At 47.0% G+C, this 21299-nt stretch overlaps 1 protein-coding gene across 4 annotated transcripts in view; it reads right to left on the reverse strand.

Annotated features, from left to right (window-relative positions):
* The window catches only part of WDR89 (WD repeat domain 89), a 31898-nt gene extending 15840 nt beyond the window's left edge, over nucleotides 1-16058 (reverse strand). For 2 of the 4 annotated variants that reach the window (XR_010086320.1, XM_063440496.1), the window contains exons 1-2: nucleotides 16004-16058; nucleotides 9628-9670 (exon numbers count right to left, since the gene is read on the reverse strand). The gene's annotated coding sequence lies outside the window, so the exon portion shown is untranslated. Of the gene's footprint in view, nucleotides 1-9627; nucleotides 9671-9766; nucleotides 9798-16003 lie in introns of those variants that run through there. The other 2 variants (XM_063440497.1, XM_063440499.1) reach the window with 2 other exon arrangements.
* Nucleotides 16059-21299: the final 5241 nt, after the last annotated feature.

The raw sequence follows: 21299 nt of genomic DNA on the forward strand, positions 1-21299 counted from the left end.
CCTTCCATCCTGCACGCAGTGCCAGCCACTCCCCCTTCCATCCTGCAAGCAGTGCCAGCCACTCCCCCTTCCATCCTGCACGCAGTGCCAGCCACTCCCCCTTCCATCCTGCACGCAGTGCCAGCCACTCCCCCTTCCCTCCTGCACGCAGTGCCAGTCACTCCCCCTTCCATCCTGCACGCAGTGCCAGCCACTCCCCCTTCCATCCTGCACGCAGTGCCAGCCACTCCCCCTTCCATCCTGCACGCAGTGCCAGCCACTCCCCCTTCCCTCCTGCTCGCAGTGCCAGGCACTCCCCCTTCCCTCCTGCTCGCAGTGCCAGGCACTCCCCCTTCCCTCCTGCTCGCAGTGCCAGGCACTCCCCCTTCCCTCCTGCTCGCAGTGCCAGAGGAGCGTCTGGGCTGCTTGAGCAGAGCAGGGTTGAAACTGGAGGACAGGCAGCTCATCATAAGGTAGGAGAAGATGGGTTTAGGGGACCTTCCTGTGTAGTGTGTTAAATTGGGGAAGAGGGGCAGTGTATTAATTTGGGGGAGGAAGGGGGCCAGTGTGTTATTGTGGGGAGGGTGGGCAGTGTATTGATTCGAGGGGGGCCAGTGTATTAATTTGGGGGTCGGAGTGGTGCAGTGCATTAGAGTGGTGGGAGGAGGGGGAAGTGTGACAAGTTTGATGATCTCAGCCAAAGTGAAAAACACACTCAAAGGACTTCAAAATCAATGAGATAACGTGTTTTGTTTTGTTTTGACAGCTGTGCAACAGCATACATTCACCATTTCAGTCCCATTACCAATCTTTTCTCAATATGTCAAGGTAGTTGGACTGAAACATTGGTTGTATGCAAATTTGCTCTTTTGAAGCGTGAGGACGCCCAGTGTCAGTTAGGCAACTTTTTTAATATAGCACTTTTCTAGATAAAGCTACTTTTCTATGAAAATTAAAGTTTTCGTTTTTTTGCGGCCCACATAAATGTAAACCTTGTATTATTTGGCCCACGTTAGCCTTTGAGTTTGACATGCTTGCGCGAGAGGCATTCTGACTGACAAACAAATACTGCTGCATCTCACCAACCGTAATGATTACATCTGTCAGAACGCACCAAAACCACTTCACTGTCCTTTTAAAGCACTTTGGCATCATTTTCATTGCTAGAATATGCCTTGCTGGCTCTTTAACAGCACAGACTCCTATTTTAAGTTTGTATTCCCACACAGCCTGCCAAAATGTAATTACGTAGCAGATATTCATAACAAACCGGTGTCATGTTAACTATAAATGTTTAACATATAACTTCATTTTGTAAATGATTTACCCATTCTCTAAACCAGGGAATGGGGACAATCTATTTGTGTTTTTCTCTCCTACACGCTTACCAGTCCATATCAAAAAAGTTAATAAAATGTAACGCAGCTCAGCAATGCATTGTAGGTTTAATAAGATTTAAAAAGGAATGGAATAGCAAAACCTCTTAAAGTGACACTAGTACCTAAAATTTATTTTAAATAAATCAGTTTAAAAACATCTTTTCTGGGGGCGGAGCCAAGCAGGCAAGCAGCCCAGACGTGTCTGGACAGAGCTCCCCCGTCTGGGAGAGGGAAAATAGGGTACAACGCCGGAACACAACCACTTACAGCCAAAATCCCACAGTACCTCTACTCATGGGGGGCTACCGAGTCCAACGGTGCCCCACACGAGCCCCTGCGTAGCCAATCGGACGATACGAGGCTTGCGGCCTACCTGGGACCGTGCAGCGGGGAGACGGCCGCTCTCCGAGGAATCAGCGATGACAGGAGCCGCAGCGAGACACTTCTCCCTCCCCGACCGGTGGGGGTTATCCCGGTCACAAGAAAGAAGCTCGACTCGCCTGTTTCTCCCCACCGCTGCAACATACTCGGACAAGCCACAAAATCAAGATGGCGGCGGCTGGTCGTGAGACTGAGACAAGAGAGCGGCACAAAACATTAGAACAGCGCCTGGACGACCTGTTCCAGAAATTCTGGCAAAAGCTTGGGCACAGGGCAGACCAGCACAATCAGGGGCAGTTGGGAAGCGCACATCCTGGGGGCAGACATCACCAAAGGGAGCCCCCTAGACCGAAACGAGCACCAAGTGACACACACGTGACGAGGCCCGCCATCACTACCATGCGCGCCCTGCCGAAGGTCCCACTAGGCCCCCCGAAGGCACAAAAATCTTCCAAAAACGAGCACAGCACATGCGGCGCACCCAAGCCCAGGGAGAGGGGAAAACAAGACGACCACGGAGTGAGAAGCAGCAAGACCGCCCATGACTTCACTCAACCCACATACTCACCTCAGGGATGACACCGCAAACGCGCCCCACAAACAGGCAGTTACCCACAAAAGTCTCCCACAAGCTGCACCTCCGGGACGCAGGGGAACAGTTTCCAGCTGCACCACCGACGAACCCGCCTCAGGCACGGGCATCGGCTGAATAGGTTTACCTGGACTATCCAAACAGCTCCAATCACACCGCTCATAATTAAGTTACACAGAGCTGCCGTAATGTATACCATAGACCAGTGTTTCCCAACCCAGTCCTTAAGGCACACCTACCAGTCCAGGATTTAAGGATTACCCAGTTTTGTCTAAGGTGTTTTTTCTTTTTTTTCTAAAAACACCTTAGACAAAACTGGGTAATCCTTAAATCCTGGACTGGTAGGTGTGCCTTGAGGACTGGGTTGGGAAACACTGCCATACACTACCTCTTGTTATTTTTTTACTTTATTTCTTCTGTCTAGTTCGGAACCAGATTGTCTAGGCTTTCATCAGCTACCCATAGTAAGCTTTGTGTCCAATTGCAGTTAAGGAGCAGCAGGTCAGCGTGTTACCACATACCCAGCAGCCAAATAGTCTAACCGCAATTGCTTGAGCTACGAATAAGCATCTTGGTACAACATTTATTATTCTGATACAAGCGACGCCTCAGTATTGTTTTAATGATGTTTTGTATTTACGCAAGCGAGAATCTACACTGTCGAAATACTAATCCTAATAACTTAATGTGCCTGACTAACATATGTCACAACCTGTATTGCAAATGTTTTCTAAACTTATCCTGATGTCGCTGTTGTGGCGCACCAGAGCTATATGTTACTATTGTGCACGACAAAAATAAAGATAAAGAATTAAAAAAAAAAAAAAAAAACATCTTTACTGAACAGTAAATTATCTTCGTCTGAGGATAGTCCAGGTAAACCTATTCAGCCGATGCCGATCTCTTCCTGAGTTGTGTTTCAAAGCTGTTGTATACAGCAAACACAAACTCCAAGGAATCCATGTTTAAAATGGAATGAGGCAAAAATCTGAATCTTTGTTGGACTAATTTGCATATGCCCACCCAGAATCCTTTGCGGTAGTAACACCACTACAATTTCTGTGGGAAAAGCAAGTTTTATGGCTTGACTGGTGTGCAGATCTAAGCCGTATCCAGGGCCGTCTTTAAGGAGTGGCAAAAGGGTCAGCTGCCCTGGGCCCAGTTACTCCTGGGGGCCCTAAGGCAGCTGCCCCATGGGCCCCCTGCAGCACCTGAGGTAATCAGGGGCCACAGCCCTTTAATACTGCTCCGGACCTGGCCCCTGTAATATGTGGGTTGGCTGAATACATACTCACAGCTAGCTCCACACACACTGCCCTGTGATCGCTTTTCTTCTCCGTGGCATGCTGGGAGGAAGTGAGGTCAGATCGCTTCCTCCTCAGTGCCGCTGGGGAGGAGGCACACACCACACGGAGGAGAATGCAAGCATTGTGGGGGAGAGGGACTGAGAAAGCTGATGGCAGACTCCCATCAGCCTGGTCCAGCAAGTCCCACTGGACCACGGGGAAGCCACCCCTCTGTACCTAAAAGGTAAGGAGACAGGAGGGTGGCTACATATTGTTTGTTTTTTGCGTTGCTTATTTCTGATATCACTTTTATTCAAGTGTTGGTGTTTGTAATGTAACACGCAGGGAATAAGTACATGTTAAAAATCCTAGAAGAACCTGGCAGTTCCCTATTAAATATAAATGTAAAAAGTATTTATTTTAACATAATATTGCAAGTGTTATCAAAGGCTGTACACCATTTCCAAATGTCACTTTTGCCAAATTCTGGACCATGGTATGCAAGAACAGAGTTGAGACATTATATTGGCCAAGGTTGCTGGGAGTTGCTGTCCAAGAGCTGCTAGAAGGCAGAGATTAAAATATGTAAATGTACACATATATATGTGTGTGTGTGTGTGTGTGTATCTGGCTGTGTTTGTGTCAGTGTGTGTATCTGGCTGTGTTTGTGTCAGTGTGTGTGTGTATCTGGCTGTGTTTGTGTCAGTGTGTGTGTGTGTGTGTGTATCTGGCTGTGTTTGTGTCAGTGTGTGTATCTGGCTGTGTTTGTCTGTGTGTCAGTGTTTCTGTGTGTATGTATACCTGTGTATGTGTACTTGTGTGTCAGTGTGTATGTATGTGTCGGTGTGTGTAAGTGTGCATCTGAGTGTGTGGTAATGCATACATCCCAGCATTTTAATGCCAACACAAATACACTCCTATATTCCATCTCTAGCACTGTACACATATACACCCCTGCATTTATACCTTTATGTATGTGTGTGTGTATCTGAGTGTGTGTGTGTACATACCTGTGTCCGTGTGTGTGTGTGTATCTCTGTGTGTGGATATGCCAGTGTGTGTGTGTGTATCAAAGTGCTTGTATCTGTTCAAAGGGTGTGTATCTGAGTGTGTGTGTGTGTGTATGTGCCAGTATGTGTCAAGGTATGAGCATGTGTCAGTGTGCTTATGTGTGTATCTGCGTGTTAATGTGTATATGTATATGTGTTATAGAAATCACACAACATGCAAACAGGCCCCTGCAAACACAAACATTACATACAAACACACCAGTTTGCTGAAACACCAATACTACACACAAATGTACATATGCATTTATAACACAACTCTACATCCAAACACCCCCCTGCATGCAAATACAAACATTACATACAAACACATTCCTGTATTAAAAAGCTAAAATTATATACAAACACCAACTCTACACACAAAAGTACACCTGCATTTAAAAACCAACACTACAGACAATCACACATCCCTGCATTCAAACACAAACACTACACACAAGTACACCACTGCATTCCAATGGTAACAGCACATACAAATACACCCCTACATGCACACATACACGCTATACAATAACATGCTGACATTCAATTGCACAAACACTGCTCAAAAATACAACCTTGCAAGGATGGTAGATCCCCAGCTGGCAAAGCATCGCAGGAGTTGTATGACAGATGGGGATCTGACTTTTCTTTACTCTTGTGCTACAGGGCAGGCCTGAATTTTTTTTTTTTGCACCAAGGCACTCTCTACATTAGTTCCGCCTCTAGGTTGGGGTGGAAGGAGTGATTGCATTCCCAGGGGGCCCAAGCAGATGCTTGCCCAGGGTCCAATCAATATTAAAGACGGCCCTGGCCGTATCATAGGAGATTAAGAAAAACAAGCTTAACGTGTGACTCAGGAGTATATGTAGGTGTACAGAAAAATATATATCTGTTAAAGGGGGAGTGGAGGGAGGGGCATGTAAATCACTGAGCACATAACGGTACTGGTAAAGGAAGAGGTGTCTTTTAAAAAAGGGGTATAAGCCCCCCCCCCCCACAACTCCAGGCTACAAACACACACACACACACACACGTACCACAAGCAAGCATGGCCTCACATTTAGCTTAGATCCACATTGTAAATGGCAACAAATCCTTGGAGGCCACTAAAAGCACAGAAATCTTTGTTACATTTGCTTTAGGATAGGCGAGTACATGAGTAGCTCAGTAATAGTTAATCAAAGTTCAGATCCTTTTTACGGACAGATTGAAGAACATTGCCTTATGGCACAAGCCTTAGCCAGCAAAACTCTATATAGTAATATGGTATCTCACAATAACCCATCAGGAGAGATAGCTTACTGGATTAAAGTAGCTAACGTACACAACTATATAAAATAAGTTAATGGGACAATGTACAGCATGCCACGGGGATAGTGTGGCACTTCAGGAATTCTGTGAATAGAAATTAACAGTGTGAGAGCAAGCAAGACAAGAAACGGTCACTAGCAAAGCTCTTAATGGAGAATTGGGTTTATTTGGGAATGAAAGAGGAAATGTAATTAGTGGTAGAATTGTTAGCAGACTTGCATGTCGAAGGATCGCGTTGGATCCTGAAGGGAGTAGGAAACCGATGTAAGGGACAAAATAAACTTAGCAGCAGCAATTAGTACAGAGCTAGTTAGGAAACTTGATAAGTGGGAAGGCCAACAAGGAGTACGTTACAATAATCAAGGCAGGAAAGGCTAAGGATATACTGGTTAAATCTCCCATTTAAAAGCGACTCCTATTACCATTGGTTTTAAAGTGGACGTTAAAGGATTTAGGGACAGACTAAATGTGTCGATAAAAGTTACAGTTAGAACCGAAATGAACGTGGAAACACCTAAAATGATATAATATTTAACTCGGATTTGTTTTTTAGTTATTGTCGGCTCTGTTAAAGCTTTGTAAATAATAAACTAGTATCCTGGGATATTTTGCCCCGTGTAAATGAAATGTGGATCTTTATTAAAACCTTTGCACAACAGTTAGAGAAAACTTTTACCCCTGACAAACGTGAATACTTGATCAAGCGTTCCACCTGCTGGAATTATTTGTAACTGCACTTAGAGAGAAATGAAGAATGATTTGATTCTTGTTCGACTGCTTGTACACAGCTGTATTGCCTAACAAGTATATACATATATAGATAGAGATATATATATATATTTTTTAAAGCAACTAAATGGTAGCACACATACAACTGGAGTAACTGAAATTGTAATTTGTGAAAAGCCAAATGCATTTTACAACTTTTAAAATTGTTATAGTGCCTACAATGTCCCTTCAGCAAATTGACTTATATAGACATTATTTTGTTTGTGTCCTGTAAGTTTGCCCTTTTAAAGGGATAAATATCCATAGTTATATTGCCTATTTTCTCATCTAAAACCCAAGACTTGACTTACAGCTGTATCCAGATTGGCTGATAAAAGCTATTAGGAATAGGGATTGACCGATATTGATTTTTTAGAGCCGATACCGATAACTTACCGATATTCTGTACATTTACCAATTAAAAAAAAAAAAAACACTATTTCTAAAGGTAAATGCACAAAATATACAGGTCACATTTAGTGGATGCAGTGTGTGTGTAGTGCGTAAAGTGAGTGCACTGTTTGTGTATACTGAATGCAGTGTGTTTGTGTAGTGTGTATATACTGAATGCAGAGTGTGTGTTTGTGTAGTGTGTTTATATAATGCAGTGTGTGTGTAGTGTGTTTATATAATGCAGTGTGTGTGTTTGTGTAGTGTGTTTATATAAAGCAGTGTGTGTGTGTTTGGGTAATGTGCTTATATAATGCAGTGTGTGTGTGTGTGTTTCTGTAGTTATGTAATTTGGGGGGGGGGGCATTTTTTATTTAAATATTACCTTTTTTTTTTGTCCCCCCTCCCTGCTTGTTACTTGGCCAGGGAGGGGGGATACAGCATTACCTGGTGGTCCAGTGGCATGGAAAGTACAGAGGGGGCCCAAGGCAAGCGCTTTCTAACCTTCCCAGCAGCTCCCTCTAGCTCCCCTGTCTAAATCCCGCGGCCTGCGTGGCATGCGGAGCGTTGTCATGGGAGCTGAAGGGAGATGATGGGAAGGTAAGTAAGCACTTGCTAGGCCCCCCAGGACCACCGGGCTTTTAATGGGTCCAGCGGTCCTGATATATATTATCGGCAATATCGGTATCTTTATTGGCCGATACCAATATTGCCGAAAATACAATATATCAGCCGATAATTGGTCGATCCCTAACTAGGAACACGGTATTGGTTTTCAATAAAAAAAAAAAAAAAATTCAGCTATTTCTATCTTGGCCTGTTTAGAATTAAAAGGACCCTGCACACCCCTAAAACAGTGTAGCTTACTGAAAAGCTTTATATGTGAAGAGTGCGTGCTCTATTTTCCCATTTTGCAAAAAGTGCAGATTTCAATAGAAATTTAAAGTTTTATAAAATTTACCAGGCTACATACACCCCCTGGCTGTTAGACAACCGGTCCTAAAACTTCCTGGTTTGGTTAGCTCAGTGAAGCCAAACTCAAAAGGCAGCAATTGCTCAGAGCACCTGCCTTGCAAAAACGTTTCATGGAGCTGCATTGGGAAGTCTGTGATTGGACAGCCACAGAAAGTCTGGGTGGGGTTAGAAGGGGAGGGCTTGCAAAGGCAGCAGACAAAAGACCTGCATAATTTGCAAGATGTTTTTAGGTATATCCCCAATAACAAAGCATGCATGTTTTTATTTGAGGTATAGTTACTAACAGCGATATTTATTTATTTTGTGTTTGGGCAGTGGAGAGTCCTTTTAATTATGCCCTTCAAAATATTATCTTACATTCCTGAAGCTTACGGAATCTATAAGGATATTAAGCATTTATCAATTTGTCTTAGTCTAATTTAAAATAAAAAAAAATACTATTATTGTTTTTCCAAATGGACAGTATTAATTGTCCTGGTTGTCTACAACTTATATTAAATAAAACAACTGTATATAGGTCCCATATGGACCTATATACATAGCCCATAAGTCCGGTATAATTGTAATGAGACTTATTATAAAAGTGCAACTTTCACTTTTACAAAATGCCTTATGTTTGTTCATTCGCCAACCTGCTGCTCATCTCATGCCTATAGTGAGGACATACAGTATTCTGCTCCTGGTGTCTAGGGAGAAGTGGTCTATTGCTGCATTTTCTAGTAGCAGACACAACTTCGTTGACCCCCTTGTACCTCAAGTGCTTTAATCAGAACATACACTGCAGGGATGTGCATCCTGTGACATTCTCAAAGTGTTCTGAGTGATGAAGATTTGTAGGCATATAAGGGAAGATCAAAAGCCTCTCTGTTGATGGAGACCATCAAGTTACTTGACAGCTGATGGGTAAATGGTATTCTCTCATATCAGCAATAGAATCCCCATGATGATCACTTTGTGAATCTTTACGGTAAAGTCTGGGGCAAGTACTGCCTTCCACAGCCCCTTAGTTTGTGAAACCCATGAAGGGACTAGTTCATTTGTAAGAAATACTGTGTTTCGGGTTAACCACCAAAGTTTGCATTTACATTTATACTGTTTTTCTTTTTAAGAGATAAAATGAATAAAAACACAACTTGGATCTTGGTAGGCCTGGTTTTGAAGGTTTCCCTTGATCTACATGAGACTTAACAGACTCTTACTCAACCCAAAATCTGCCTGAGATATCATTCAATCTATTGCGTCCTTCAGATTTGTACTGGACAATGGGAAATCCCCAATTATTAACCCATGAGCAGCATCTCAATAATTTACAGAATAAAAACCGCTCATGAAAGGAGAACAGGGCTGAAATCTCCCCTACAACACATTGGCCAACCTTGGAACAGCTTTGTACATTGAGCCAGTTGATTATTTTGCCACGAGTCTGAACGTGCGTCACAACTCTTATTGAAAACAGAAAACTACTTATCACTATGTGTAAGGATCTCTGTCTTGTTAAATTGTTTGATTTCACTTACCTTGCTACTAGTCAAAATCTTGAAGCTGCCTAGTCTATAAAACCTAAAAGTCAATACAAATAGAAATAAATAAAACGTGAATATAGCTACACACAAATATACTTGTTAACAATATTGTTTTTTTGATATTGTACTTAACCATAAGTAGTAAATAGTATTGGTAAGTTCTTCCATCAATAAACCCTGCAATATAAACATGCAAAGAGCTTTGGTTAACTCCGAACTGGAACTTCTCTAGAAGTGATACTCATTCCATACTGTGCTGGTGATTAAGAGTGGGATAGAGTAGCAAAGGTACCTATTAAAAACACCATAACCTCCTCAGCACTTCTATGTCCAAGGTGATGCCATAGTGCTACAAAGTCCTAAGTGCCTGATGAGAACTGTCATAAACACCCACAGTACCACAGGGTTTAACTCATTTGCACGGTATGCCATGGCCCAACACTGATAAAATAAAATGAGAGGAGTGGGACTATTAATTACAACAGAGGCCACAGCTAATGTAGTAATAAGGCTGCGCCAATCTCCACCTGTGACCGTCTCAACTATAACATCTGACAACAAAAGTCCATATATTGAACACTGTGTTTTGACACTAGCCATAACACATACTATGTAAACCTGCAGGGTGATGAACCCCCTCCCTGGCACAGAGTGACCCACAGCTCATTGTAATGCCTGGCACAGAGTGGCACCCAGCTCATTGTAATACCTGGCACGGACTGACCCCCAGCTCATTGTAATGCCTGGCACGGACTGACCCCCAGCTCACTGTAATGCCTGGCACGGACTGACCCCCAGCTCACTGTAATGCCTGGCACGGACTGACCCCCAGCTCACTGTAATGCCTGGCACAGACTGACCCCCAGCTCACTGTAATGCCTGGCACAGAGTGGCACCCAGCTCATTGTAATACCTGGCACGGACTGACCCCCAGCTCATTGTAATGCCTGGCACGGACTGACCCCCAGCTCACTGTAATGCCTGGCACGGACTGACCCCCAGCTCACTGTAATGCCTGGCACAGACTGACCCCCAGCTCACTGTAATGCCTGGCACAGACTGACCCCCAGCTCACTGTAATGCCTGGCACAGACTGACCCCCAGCTCACTGTAATGCCTGGCACAGACTGACCCCCAGCTCACTGTAATGCCTGGCACAGACTGACCCCCAGCTCACTGTAATGCCTGGCACAGACTGACCCCCAGCTCACTGTAATGCCTGGCACAGACTGACCCCCAGCTCACTGTAATGCCTGGCACAGACTGACCCCCAGCTCACTGTAATGCCTGGCACAGACTGACCCCCAGCTCACTGTAATGCCTGGCACAGACTGACCCCCAGCTCACTGTAATGCCTGGCACAGACTGACCCCCAGCTCACTGTAATGCCTGGCACAGACTGACCCCCAGCTCACTGTAATGCCTGGCACAGACTGACCCCGAGCTCACTGTAATGCCTGGCACAGACTGACCCCGAGCTCACTGTATTGCCTGGCACAGACTGACCCCGAGCTCACTGTAATGCCTGGCACAGACTGACCCCGAGCTCACTGTAATGCCTGGCACAGACTGACCCCGAGCTCACTGTGATGCCTGGCACATAGTGACCCCCAGCTCACTGTAATGCCTGGCACAGACTGACCCCCAGCTCACTGTAATGCCTGGCACAGACTGACCCCCAGCTCACTGTAATGCCTGGCACAGACTGACCCCCAGCTCACTGTAATGCCTGGCACAGACTGACCCCCAGCTCACTGTAATGTCTGGCACAGACTGACCCCCAGCTCACTGTAATGCCTGGCACAGACTGACCCCGAGCTCACTGTAATGCCTGGCACAGAGTGACCCCCAGCTCACTGTAATGCCTGGCACAGACTGACCCCCAGCTCACTGTAATGCCTGGCAGACTGACCCCCAGCTCACTGTAATACCTGACACAGAGTGCCCCCCAGCTCACTGTAATGCCTGGCACAGACTGACCCCAAGCTCACTGTAATGCCTGGCACAGACTGACCCCCAGCTCACTGTAATGTCTGGCACAGACTGACCCCCAGCTCACTGTAATGCCTGGCACAGACTGACCCCGAGCTCACTGTAATGCCTGACACAGACTGACCCCCAGCTCACTGTAATGCCTGGCACAGACTGACCCCGAGCTCACTGTAATGCCTGGCACAGACTGACCCCCAGCTCACTGTAATGTCTGGAACAGACTGACCCCCAGCTCACTGTAATGCCTGGCACAGACTGACCCCCAGCTCACTGTAATGTCTGGCACAGACTGACCCCCAGCTCACTGTAATGCCTGGCACAGACTGACCCCCAGCTCACTATAATGCCTGGCACAGACTGACCCCCAGCTCACTGTAATGCCTGGCACAGACTGACCCCCAGCTCACTATAATACCTGGCACGGACTGACCCCCAGCTCACTGTAATGCCTGGCACAGAGTGACCCCCAGCTCACTGTAATGCCTGGCACAGACTGACCCCCAGCTCACTGTAATGCCTGGCACAGACTGACCCTGAGCTCACTGTAATGCCTGGCACAGACTGACCCCGAGCTCACTGTAATGCTTGACACAGACTGACCCCCAGCTCACTGTAATGCCTGGCACAGACTGACCCCCAGCTCACTGTAATGCCTGGCACAGACTGACCCCCAGCTCACTGTAATGCCTGGCACAGACTGACCCCGAGCTCACTGTAATGCCTGGCACAGACTGACCCCGAGCTCACTGTAATGCCTGGCACAGACTGACCCCCAGCTCACTGTAATGCCTGGCACAGACTGACCCCGAGCTCACTGTAATGCCTGGCACAGACTGACCCCCAGCTCACTGTAATGTCTGGCACAGACTGACCCCCAGCTCACTGTAATGCCTGGCACAGAGTGACCCCCAGCTCACTGTAATGCCTGGCACAGACTGACCCCCAGCTCACTGTAATGCCTGGCACAGACTGACCCCCAGCTCACTGTAATGCCTGGCACAGACTGACCCCCAGCTCACTGTAATGCCTGGCACAGACTGACCCCCAGCTCACTGTAATGCCTGGCACAGACTGACCCCGAGCTCACTGTAATGCCTGGCACAGAGTGCCCCGAGCTCACTGTAATGCCTGGCACAGACTGACCCCGAGCTCACTGTAATGCCTGGCACAGACTGACCCCGAGCTCACTGTAATGCCTGGCACAGACTGACCCCCAGCTCACTGTAATGTCTGGCACAGACTGACCCCCAGCTCACTGTAATGCCTGGCACAGACTGACCCCCAGCTCACTGTAATGCCTGGCACAGACTGACCCCCAGCTCACTGTAATGCCTGGCACAGACTGACCCCCAGCTCACTGTAATGCCTGGCACAGACTGACCCCCAGCTCACTGTAATGCCTGGCACAGACTGACCCCCAGCTCACTGTAATGCCTGGCACAGACTGACCCCCAGCTCACTGTAATGCCTGGCACAGACTGACGCCCAGCTCACTGTAATGCCTGGCACAGACTGACCCCGAGCTCACTGTAATGCCTGGCACAGACTGACCCCCCAGCTCACGGTAATGCCTGGCACAGACTGACCCCGAGCTCACTGTAATGCCTGGCACAGACTGACCCCCAGCTCACTGTAATGCCTGGCACAGACTGACCCCCAGCTCACTGTAATGCCTGGCACAGACTGACCCCCAGCTCACTGTAATGCCTGGCACAGACTGACCCCCAGCTCACTGTAATGCCTGGCACAGACTGACCCCCAGCTCACTGTAATGCCTGGCACAGACTGACCCCCAGCTCACTGTAATGCCTGGCACAGACTGACCCCCAGCTCACTGTAATGCCTGGCACAGACTGACCCCCAGCTCACTGTAATGCCTGGCACAGACTGACCCCCAGCTCACTGTAATGCCTGGCACAGACTGACCCCCAGCTCACTGTAATGCCTGGCACAGACTGACCCCGAGCTCACTGTAATGCCTGGCACAGAGTGCCCCGAGCTCACTGTAATGCCTGGCACAGACTGACCCCGAGCTCACTGTAATGCCTGGCACAGACTGACCCCGAGCTCACTGTAATGCCTGGCACAGACTGACCCCGAGCTCACTGTAATGCCTGGCACAGACTGACCCCCAGCTCACTGTAATGTCTGGCACAGACTGACCCCCAGCTCACTGTAATGCCTGGCACAGACTGACCCCCAGCTCACTGTAATGCCTGGCACAGACTGACCCCCAGCTCACTGTAATGCCTGGCACAGACTGACCCCCAGCTCACTGTAATGCCTGGCACAGACTGACCCCCAGCTCACTGTAATGCCTGGCACAGACTGACCCCCAGCTCACTGTAATGCCTGGCACAGACTGACCCCCAGCTCACTGTAATGCCTGGCACAGAGTGCCCCCCAGCTCACTGTAATGCCTGGCACAGAGTGCCCCCCAGCTCACTGTAATGCCTGGCACAGACTGACCCCCAGCTCACTGTAATGCCTGGCACAGACTGACCCCGAGCTCACTGTAATGCCTGGCACAGAGTGACCCCGAGCTCACTGTAATGCCTGGCACAGACTGACCCCGAGCTCACTGTAATGCCTGGCACAGAGTGACCCCGAGCTCACTGTAATGCCTGGCACAGACTGACCCCGAGCTCACTGTAATGCCTGACACAGAGTGACCCCGAGCTCACTGTAATGCCTGGCACAGAGTGACCCCCAGCTCACTGTAATGCCTGACACAGACTGACCCCCAGCTCACTGTAATGCCTGGCACAGACTGACCCCCAGCTCACTGTAATGCCTGGCACAGACTGACCCCGAGCTCACTGTAATGCCTGGCACAGAGTGACCCCGAGCTCACTGTAATGCCTGGCACAGACTGACCCCCAGCTCACTGTAATGCCTGGCACAGACTGACCCCCAGCTCACTGTAATGCCTGGCACAGACTGACCCCCAGCTCACTGTAATGCCTGGCACAGACTGACCCCCAGCTCACTGTAATGCCTGGCACAGACTGACCCCCAGCTCACTGTAATGCCTGGCACAGACTGACCCCGAGCTCACTGTAATGCCTGGCACAGACTGACCCCCAGCTCACTGTAATGCCTGGCACAGACTGACCCCCAGCTCACTGTAATGCCTGGCACAGACTGACCCCGAGCTCACTGTAATGCCTGGCACAGACTGACCCCCAGCTCACTGTAATGCCTGGCACAGACTGACCCCCAGCTCACTGTAATGCCTGGCACAGACTGACCCCCAGCTCACTGTAATGCCTGGCACAGACTGATCCCCAGCTCACTGTAATGCCTGGCACAGACTGACCCCGAGCTCACTGTAATGCCTGGCACAGACTGACCCCCAGCTCACTTTAATGCCTGGCACAGACTGACCCCCAGCTCACTGTAATGCCTGGCACAGACTGACCCCCAGCTCACTGTAATGCCTGGCACAGAGTGCCCCCCAGCTCACTGTAATGCCTGGCACAGAGTGCCCCCCAGCTCACTGTAATGCCTGGCACAGACTGACCCCCAGCTCACTGTAATGCCTGGCACAGACTGACCCCGAGCTCACTGTAATGCCTGGCACAGAGTGACCCCGAGCTCACTGTAATGCCTGGCACAGACTGACCCCGAGCTCACTGTAATGCCTGGCACAGAGTGACCCCGAGCTCACTGTAATGCCTGGCACAGACTGACCCCGAGCTCACTGTAATGCCTGACACAGAGTGACCCCGAGCTCACTGTAATGCCTGGCACAGAGTGACCCCCAGCTCACTGTAATGCCTGACACAGACTGACCCCCAGCTCACTGTAATGCCTGGCACAGACTGACCCCCAGCTCACTGTAATGCCTGGCACAGACTGACCCCGAGCTCACTGTAATGCCTGGCACAGAGTGACCCCGAGCTCACTGTAATGCCTGGCACAGACTGACCCCCAGCTCACTGTAATGCCTGGCACAGACTGACCCCCAGCTCACTGTAATGCCTGGCACAGACTGACCCCGAGCTCACTGTAATGCCTGGCACAGAGTGCCCCCCAGCTCACTGTAATGCCTGGCACAGAGTGACCCCCAGCTCACTGTAATGCCTGGCACAGACTGACCCCCAGCTCACTGTAATGCCTGGCACAGACTGACCCCCAGCTCACTGTAATGCCTGGCACAGACTGACCCCCAGCTCACTGTAATGCCTGGCACAGACTGACCCCGAGCTCACTGTAATGCCTGGCACAGACTGACCCCCAGCTCACTGTAATGCCTGGCACAGAGTGCCCCCCAGCTCACTGTAATGCCTGGCACAGAGTGCCCGCCTCCCCGCCTGGCAGTGCTGAGACAGACTCCCTGCAGTCACTATACCTCTCCCACATGGTGTAAACTCACTAAGCATGGCAGGACATCTCGCTTGTGTGTCACATGTGGCGCTGGCAAAGCTAACGGACTGCGCATGCGCAGAGCAAGCTCCTTCCGCCCTCACTTCTACCCACTCTGCTCTCATTGGTCAATCCGCCTGTTGCGTCATCAGCTCTGCGACGGCAGTGCCAGCTGGTACACACTGCATGTCCCTTGCTCAGATCATTCAAAGTACAATATTAGTGTTACACTATGGAGGAATGAATCTGCTATTTAATGTTTAATCACAATCCAGGGTTTGGAATAATAGGATTAAATGGGGGAGGGGGAGGCAGAGTGCAGTACAGTCCACACACTGACCATGTGTTTCTGGAGAGAATTCCTGCACTCCTGCTGTTGGGAGGTGAATTCATATTGCTGCCCCACAGGGTAACAGATCTATAGTAACATCAATGGTACATCCGGCCAGGCAGCACTGTACATGGACCCCCAACAGATAGCACTCTATACCAGCACTGTACATGGACCCCCAACAGATAGCACTATACCAGCACTGTACATGGACCCCCAGCAGATAACACTATACCAGCACTGTACATGGACCCCCAGCAGATAACACTATACCAGCACTGTACATGGACCCCCAGCAGATAACACTATACCAGCACTGTACATGGACCCCCAACAGATAGCACTCTATACCAGCACTGTACATGGACCCCCAACAGATAGCACTCTATACCAGCACTGTACATGGACCCCCAACAGATAGCACTCTATACCAGCACTGTACATGGACCCCCAACAGATAGCACTGTACCAGCACTGTACATGGACCCCTAACAGATAACACTGTACCAGCACTGTACATGGACCCCCAACAGATAGCACTGTACATGGACCCCCAACAGATAACACTGTACCAGCACTGTACATGGACCCCCAACAGATAGCACTGTACCAGCACTGTACATGGACCCCCAACAGATAACACTATACCAGCACTGTACATGGACCCCCAACAGATAACACTGTACCAGCACTGTACATGGACCCCCAACAGATAGCACTATACCAGCACTGTACATGGACCCCAACAGATAACACTGTACCAGCACTGTACATGGACCCCCAACAGATAACACTGTACCAGCACTGTACATGGACCCCCAACAGATAGCACTATACCAACACTGTACATGGACCCCCAACAGATAACACTGTACCAGCACTGTACATGGACCCCCAACAGATAGCACTGTACATGGACCCCCAACAGATAACACTGTACCAGCACTGTACATGGACCCCCAACAGATAGCACTGTACCAGCACTGTACATGGACCCCCAACAGATAACACTATACCAGCACTGTACATGGACCCCCAACAGATAGCACTGTACCAGCACTGTACATGGACCCCAACAGATAACACTATACCAGCACTGTACATGGACCCCCCAGCAGATAACACTGTACCAGCACTGTACATGGACCCCCAACAGATAGCACTGTACATGGACCCCCAACAGATAACACTGTACATGGACCCCCAACAGATAGCACTATACCAGCACTGTACATGGACCCCCAACAGATAGCACTGTATCAGCACTGTACATGGACCCCCAACAGATAACAGAACTGTGAAGAGAACTGGAAAACAAGAGATGGTAATTCTGTTTTTTAGGACACTCTTCATGCTTGATGAATTTACTTAAAGCAGCAATGTCTTTATTCCCAGAAAGATTAAATTCACATTGACTGTGAAGGAACTTCCAACATTCCAACTATATAAATGGCAACAGAGTGGGGTCTACTTTGTTTCATGTAAGACCAGAGTTTTAGCAAACAACAAGTATGGCAGTGGGCAGAGCTTTCACCAAGGCAGACAGCTGATGGGAACATGCATCTTCTTTATTACAGTGTATTGCGCATGTCCAAGAAGATCTATGGAAGATCCTGAAAAAAACTTTCAGAAACCCAATTTTGTACTCAAGTGCATACAACTCGGAAGACTTTTCATTTGAAAAAGTTTTATAGTGGGGAACTGCAAACGTTTATCCCTCCCCCCCCCCCCCCCCCCCCGCCCGCACTATAGTGTTTCTTTAAGAATTGAGTAATACTTCCACACTACAGGCAGGTTGTCAAACCACACTAAACCAATTTGACAAATTATAGGGGCACCACAACTACTACAGCAGGCTGCAATGTTTATGTTACTTGGAGTGTTACTCTAAAAAAGATAATGGATCCACTCTGGTAATATGCTATCTGGAAGGACCTGCAAGGACCATAGAAAATAGCCAGGAAAAAAACAAAACATTATGTTAGTAGTATTTTATTGTATATCCACTGTTTATGTCCTTTGTTTTAAATTGCCTTTTTTACTTTTCAATTTTAAAATACTGATTGATTTTCCACGACTGTCCAGATTTCATATTTTTCAAAACGAGTCAACCTGGGGTATTTAATTTGGGTTATTTTTAGACAATGATATCATTTTAATCACAGATTGCTGCAAACATTAGCTATTTTTGTTTGTGATAATATTTAAAGACAGCGTTAACATTCTCTGCCAATCCTGCTGTCCATGTTGGATGAAAGTGACATGAATAGTGCACACATGTAAATTCATTAACAATGCAACCAAGAAAAGGTTTCTGGACAATCTTAAAAAACTTGGCATTAAAATAGGGCACTTTCAAACAATCCTTCCAGTTTCTCCATTCAACCAACAATCAACCAATATCGGCTTATGTAAACTTAATAAAAGCCAAATCACAAAATTAAGACCACAGTATTAAAAAATAGATAGGCTTACTGTAAATGTAACTTTTAGTGAATATTAACTGTCTGGACTCAAGATGCATAGTGTGTTGGATGTTAGTGGTTACCTCAATTCTCCACTAGAGGGCATACTATACTTAGCATTGATCTGTATACAGTGCATGAACAAGGATCAGTTAATTTCACCCTATCAGATAAGTTTAAATATAGAGAAATTGGCAGATCCATTGAAATCACAGCAATGTTACTACAGGGTCTTTATAGGAGGGTATAGGGGCAGCATGGTTTATTTCCCCCTCAAGATAAAGCTGAGCAAATGGGAAGATTTGCATGTTGTGCGTGCCGGATGCCCGGACAATTTTAAATATTTTGCCATATCCACACAAAAACCATATTATGTAGATATATTTGTATGGATATATTTTACTTTCATAACAGTTTTATAAGAGGACATGTTTTCTGATGCAACCCTGCCAGGACAGCAAGTACCCCCCCCTCCCCCACGTATTCTATTCCAATGTTGTGTGGTGGAATCTCGGTAAAAATAAATTTAGTAGGCCGAGATTACCACGTGGCATGTGTACGTGCATATGCTGACGTATCGATCAGTTGGTTGCACGAGGCAAGATACGATCAGTAGTGTACGGAGCATGTGCAAGAATACAGGATGTAGTATTCCCCTCCTCCATTGTGCTGGACAGGCCATGCGGTCAAGCAGGAAGTTAATTCTTATTTGTATTGATTGGTCAAGAGAATGTGCGGGTGGAGCTTAATATGGGAGGAGTTATGTGCCTATATAAGGAGCCTGCACTATTGTCCGGGGCTCAGAACTTGCTGTATTTTGGTGACGTTAGTCCCTCTGAGTCCCGATCGGTGATCCAATAAAGAATCTCTTCCTTCCTGAAGAAACCTGTGTCCATCTCTCTGTGCTTGGCTTCCGTCAGTTTCTCCGGTATCAGTTGTATTAAAATTACTAGGTCAAATGACAAAATGTGCACATGTCCATTTTTGACGTTTGTAATACTGTTGGAATGTTTTGATGGGTCAGTACTGGTGCTACATTATCAGGGTTTATTTACTGAAGTGAGAATTCAAAGTGAATTTCAAATCAGAGGGACACTGTAGGCACCTAGACCACGTCATGTCATCGCAGTGGTTTTGGTGCAGTGTCCCTGTCCCCCGTTTTAGAGAAACTGTAATAATTGCATTGCAGTGCCAAGGCTGCCTCTAGAGGTACTTCCTGCAGCTTCATGAAATTTGACTCTGTGAAATGACACTGGACGTCTTCACGCTTTGCACGAGTACATCCAGCGTCAAGCAAAACTCCATAGTAATGCATTGACTTGAAGCTTTTCGATGAGAATGGCCTAATGCACGCACATGCGCATGCGGTAGCCTCCATCAGCAGAGGAGGAGCGCAGCGCTCGGCGTTGGAATCAAGCAAATAACTGAACGTTTTGTTTTTCCCATTAATGGCCGGGAGTGGGGGGACACTTTTGTGTAATACATAGTTGTGTAAGGAATACATAGTTGTATTCTTAACACTAAAGTGTTCCTTTAAGATAAAGGTAGCTGAAATGAAAACACTCTGTAAGTCAGCTGTGCTTTCATTTCGACTACTCTGGCCTTGGATTTTAAATCGCTCTGAATTCTCACTTTAGTGAATAACTGTATATTTAACAGCTCGAGAACGTGGCTGAGGATTCCATTTCTAAACACGCTCAGACAAACACTGATCATGATCTTGTGAATTTTAATCCATAAAAGCTACAATGCACATGTATTAAACCTGCTCAAAGTATTATATAAACTCACACTATAAACTATTAAGTTATATTTTCATATACTAGTCTAGGTCCTTTTTGAAATGTAAAATAAACAAATGGCTGCAATAATTCTATCTTACCACTAAACTCTATACCTATCCCAGAATTTATCAGACAGAATCGTAATGGAGCTGTGATAAATACCATTAAAATATAGTCACACTCAGTCTATTGTAAGTGTAACACAAAATACTATTTCCAATAAATCAATATGACAAACAGCAAATCTACGGTGGCATGAGCAATTAAAAAACTATTAAGTTAGACAGAACGTGTGAGGAAATGTCAATCAAACCTATTTAATAATATGAATTCTCAGGAATAATTCCAACTGGCTTTAGATTAATACGAAAGCAATCTGCTCATGCTTGTCCTGCTACGTGTCGTACATTTAACATCAGCTGAGTACATTTATGTGATGCCGCATGCCATTTGGTGGTTTTAAATAAAATATAGCTATGCCTGTGAATTAACTTGTACTTAAGGGTATGTGCATCACAATTCTACGCAGATGTTGGTTATTTGCAACCGGGAGTGACAACGCCAGGTTCTGTGGATTACTACATAGACTCGGACACCTGTTTCTCTCTGAAACCAAAGCACAGTGATGAATAGCAGTATTGAAGCAAAGAATTAGTGATGGGAAAACGCTTCAACAGAAGCCTGAACATTGTACTTAAACCTCTAACTGCCACAATAGCAGATTCC

This window comes from Pelobates fuscus, chromosome 13 (genome assembly GCF_036172605.1).
Source record: "Pelobates fuscus isolate aPelFus1 chromosome 13, aPelFus1.pri, whole genome shotgun sequence".
In the NCBI taxonomy this organism is placed as follows: Eukaryota; Metazoa; Chordata; class Amphibia; order Anura; family Pelobatidae; genus Pelobates; species Pelobates fuscus.